The sequence below is a fragment of the Quercus suber genome, unplaced genomic scaffold, assembly GCF_002906115.3.
Source record: "Quercus suber isolate HL8 unplaced genomic scaffold, Cork oak 2.0 scaffold_9, whole genome shotgun sequence".
NCBI lineage: Eukaryota > Viridiplantae > Streptophyta > Magnoliopsida > Fagales > Fagaceae > Quercus > Quercus suber.
This window is the reverse complement of record NW_027069475.1, coordinates 2533977-2538748: the sequence shown is the minus strand read 5'-3', so window position 1 is coordinate 2538748 and position 4772 is coordinate 2533977. Positions and strand designations below refer to the sequence as shown.

At 33.0% G+C, this 4772-nt stretch overlaps 1 long non-coding RNA gene across 1 annotated transcript; it reads right to left on the bottom strand.

Annotated features, from left to right (window-relative positions):
- Positions 1-215: 215 nt before the first annotated feature.
- On the bottom strand, positions 216-3265 carry LOC136068990 (uncharacterized). Its single transcript, XR_010630286.1, has 4 exons — positions 3148-3265; positions 1074-1173; positions 907-992; positions 216-789 (listed from the first exon to the last, which is right to left on the bottom strand). It is a non-coding gene; the product is annotated as an uncharacterized LOC136068990 (long non-coding RNA).
- Between the last annotated feature and the right edge of the window lie 1507 nt (positions 3266-4772).

The window sequence follows — 4772 nt, the reverse complement described above, 5'->3', positions numbered from 1 at the left end:
ACATTCACACTTATACAAAGCATTGTCATTTGAGAGGCTGAAAAAAAAAAAAATCCAATAGCTCTATTTTTTAGTGCTTTAAATAATTTAAAACATTGTTGTTGATTCAATATGATTCATGAAGAAATAATAAACGAACAAAAATTCATTGTGGTTGATAGCACAAACAGACAAGGTTATCACACCTACACTTTTATCTTAGTACGAACTACAAATGTCAAAACTCAAAATTGAAGGTTGTGTATTATCTAGATGATGTATACAGTGCTCTTGTTTGCTAATAGATAAAGATTCACATTCACACTTATACAAAGCATTGTCATTTGAGAGGCTAAAAAATAAATAAATCCAATAGCTCTATTTTTTAGTGCTTTAAATAATTTAAAACATTGTTGTTTATTATCCTTTGAAATAATTTAAAACATTGTTGTTGATTCAATATGATTCATGAAGAAATAATAAACGAACAAAAATTCATTGTGGTTGATACCACAAACAGAGAAGGTTATCGCACCTACACTTTTATCTCAGTACAAACTACAAGTGTCAAAACTCAAAATTGAAGGTTGTGTATTATCTAGATGATGTATACAGTGCTCTTGTTTGCTAATAGATAAAGATTCACATTCACACTTATACAAAGCATTGTCATTTGAGAGGCTGAAAAAAAATAAATCCAATAGCTCTATTTTTTAGTGCTTTAAATAATTTAAAACATTGTTGTTTATTATCCTTTGACAGCACCAGCTCTGCTGCCAACTTGTATCAAAAAAGTTCCAACAAGTCCTCCTACAAAATAATGAGACGTGTAATTAAAAATTATTCCACAACAACAGAACCAAATCTTAATATAATTCTCTCTTCTAAAATAGAAAAAAGAAACAAACATAAATTTATTAGGCATACATGTATAAGTGCACCAATTTTAAAAAAAGAATTTTGCAAGGAAGGAGCCACAAGAACCTGCTTCATAATGGATATCAAAAGTTGTCCTGCACAAATATTCCATTATGATGGATATCAAAAGTTGGGACATTATAAGAGCTTTGTATAGAAAGTGGTTTTGCACTTACATAACATGAATTTCCTTTCATCTTTGATTAGTCTTGAATTCACAGGGTTGCTTAACTTACCATAAAGGCATAAAGTTATAATCCATAATTTGTTTGACATCTATAAAAAAAAAAAATCATTAAATTGGAATTTTCTATGTGCTAAGTTGAATACTTGATGGTAACAAAAAAATATAACAAATAGATAGCAGTCAAGGAAAAAGCATATAGTTATAAAGACGACGAAACTACACTATCAGTCCCTAAACTCAATTATTGAAACCAAGTTCCTTGTTTTATTCTAATTTCTTATTTTTGATATCTGTTATTTCTAGGAAATCTGGAGTGCCCCTAGAAGAAAATATTGTTGCATAGGGAAATAATTTGGCAAGGAAGAACTGAACACCAATGCTTTCTCATAACAATATTATCCTGTAGAGGTTTTTCAGAACCAAGAAAAAGATGGACTGTTCAGTACAAATAGAAGGTGACATTTCCTTATTCCTTCAGAATTTGAAATTGGTCTCCACTAATTACTAGAGCATTAGAGACAAGCTTCATTTTTTTTTCTTTTTTCCCACAGAGGTACTTTCCATTTATCAGACTTCTTAATATTATATAGTTGAAAATTTTCATTTTTTGCACTCACTAGATCTGGAAATCAAAGTTCGTATGATACAGATGTTTGAGAATATATATGTTAGTCCATCTGAATTTTGAAATATATATTAAGAAATTAAGGTGAATTGTAAAGTTCTATGTGATGTGGTTTTAGTGTTGCTTGAGTCCTTGTTTTGTTGTTTTAGATGCCTATGTAGTCCCTTTATCCACTGTTTCTTTTCTAGAAATATGAAGGAAATATGAAGACATATTTCAATGAAATGATTTTTTAGCAAGATCTCTGGCAGTACATCTAATAGCTGGTTCTGGATTTCAATAGTTTTGAGTTAGGACAAAAACAACTCTTTTGATCTCTGTTAATCAAATTGCCTTTGTTTCACTAGTACTCAGTCTCTAAAGCAAAATGCCAGTATAATATTTCACTTAAAAGGACAAAGATGTTGTTGGAATCCCAATGTATATAGGTTATCATTTATAAGTCCAAAGTTATTGCTAATTCATATAAAAATGATAGAAAGATAATTGTCTCATATCCTTCTATATTTTGTTTCTTGTGGATTTCAGGATTGAAAGACACGAGTTTTGGCATATTGACAATTAAAGAATTTTGGTCTCAAGTTGCAGTTTTTAAATTACTCCAACATCCATAAGAGTAATAGAAAAAGATGCTACTAAATGGCAAGCTGAAACGGGCTAACAGAAGATTAAGTTTTAATAGTTTTAATTCTTTCCCTAGCAATGTGGCTTCTTCCGTGGGTGATTTAGATCCCTGTGCATCGGCCTAAACCTTCTACATTGTGCCCCTTTGGAAGAAACTATACCACATCTTTATCTATATTCTTCTTCTTTTTATATTCAATGGAAGAGGAAGGATGGTTCCACCATCCATCCCACCTCCATTATTCAAGGATGAGAATTTGACATTGTTTTCTTGTCTTTTGAGTTATAATTTGTCCCCATTTTTGAACTTTGTATAGTTTCCACTTTCCATTGTGTTTTCCCATTCTAAATCATTTATTTATGCCAATACTTGTATTATAAATCAACAAATTCTTAACAAAACTAAACCAGCGCAGTTCTGATCCTTACTAGTAGATACAAACCCACAAAAAATCAGAAACAAATCAAACAAAACTCACAGACGAATCAGGAAAAAAAAAAATCAAAAGAAACCCCAAAAAATCATAAACAAATCAAACAAAATCAATAGAAAAATCATAAACAAATCAAATGAAACCCACAAAGGCACAAATAAACCTAGACAATCCTATCAATATTTTGTGATTCAGATCTACAATTGATGGAAGAGACAGAATCCACGGCATGCAAACAGATCACTAGGGTTTTTCCCTAACTTCAACAAATATTGAGGAAAAGGGTTAAGAATCAAAATCTCTAAATGAATGCTATAAGAAATTTAGAGAATCTAGATTGTAATGACACAGGATGCCAAAAAATAGATTCAGTGATTTACCTAAGAACATCAGCAATGAAAGTTGGAGAGAAGAACCTACTTCAGTCAAATCGGATAAGATGCGAGAGAAGAAGAAGCAGAACCAGAACCGAATGTTTTTTTTTTTCCTATTTCGGTTTTATATGTTAACCTGACTAGCCGGTAACTGATATCCCATTAAAATTACATAAACGGCTAAGATTAAAATAAGTAAATCTAATGGCTAAAAATTATGTGGGTACCATACCCCCTAAAAAAAAAGAGGGGGTACAGGAGAATGACCCTTCAATCAAAAATATCTCTCTTTTTTTTTTGGTTCCAAAGTCAAAACCCTTATATTTTGAGATTCATTTAAATTCAATTTAGTGGAATAATTAGAAAATGCTTCTATTTGTAGTGTTTTAAATTTAATACTTCGTACAAATTATTTGATTTTTTTGTCTGTTTTGTGTGTGTATTTTTAAGCCCAAGTTAGTGCTGCTTTACATCATAACTGGAAGAAGAGCAATCTTGAAGGTTTAACAATGGCAAATTGTGGAAAATAGAGAGAGAAAAGATGAAGAATCAAAAGGAAACTTCTATTCAAGATTGCATAAAATGATTACAACACTCACACTCTCTATTTATACATTACATGATTGGTAACTTCTCTAGAAGATTCCAATCTAACAAACTCCTAAACAGACTAACTGAAATTTACATCTGTACACCATAAATAAATATCTAGACTAATGCCATAACAAAACACGAGGTAGGAAGCCCAGAATCTTATGGAGGAAGAGAGTCTGAGTCAAACGACGTCACCTAGTTCAAGCATAATGTGACACGCGTGGATAAGACTAAAAAGACCCTGTGTCACATTAAATAAAACGCCGCCGTTTGACTCTCAACAATATAGCCGTTGCAAATATAGCCATTAGCTTTGCTTTGTTTCTTCAACCTCTGTGATTCTATTTTCATCCCCCCTCAAAACTAAGGGGTCAAGACATACCATGGTTTTGGAATGTAAAAAGAGGAAACGAGAGGAAGAGAGACTCTTCATGAAGATGTCAGCAAGCTGGTCACCAGTAGCTATATAACGAATTTAAAGATCCTTGCGAAGTACCCTCTCGTGCACAAAATGGTAATCCACTTCAGCATGCTAGGTGCGAGCATGGAAGACAGGATTAAAGGCATGGCAAGAGTAGAGACATTGTCACACCAGAGCTTGGGAGCAAATGAGAGAAAGATGCCAAGATCCTTCAAAACTTGACAAATCCAACACAACTCCGCGGCAATGGTGGCAAGAGTACGATACTCAAACTCTGTGGAAGATCTAGAAACAATGTCCTGTTTCTTAGCACTCCAAGTGATGGGGTTTAAACCAAGATACACCAAAAACCCAGTAGTAGAGCGACGATCAAAAGGATCACCAGCCCAACCTAAATCCAAGAAGGCAGAAGTGATAAAAGACCAGGTTAGAAGAAAATCCTCAAGTTGGGGGTGCCACTCACATACCTCAAAATACGCTTAGCTGCAACTAAATGAGCTTCACATGGATCAAACATGAACTGGTAGACTTGATGCACAACAAAACTAAGGTATGGTCTGGTAAATGTCAAATAGTGAAGGGAACCAACAATGCTACGATATTGATGAGGATTAGC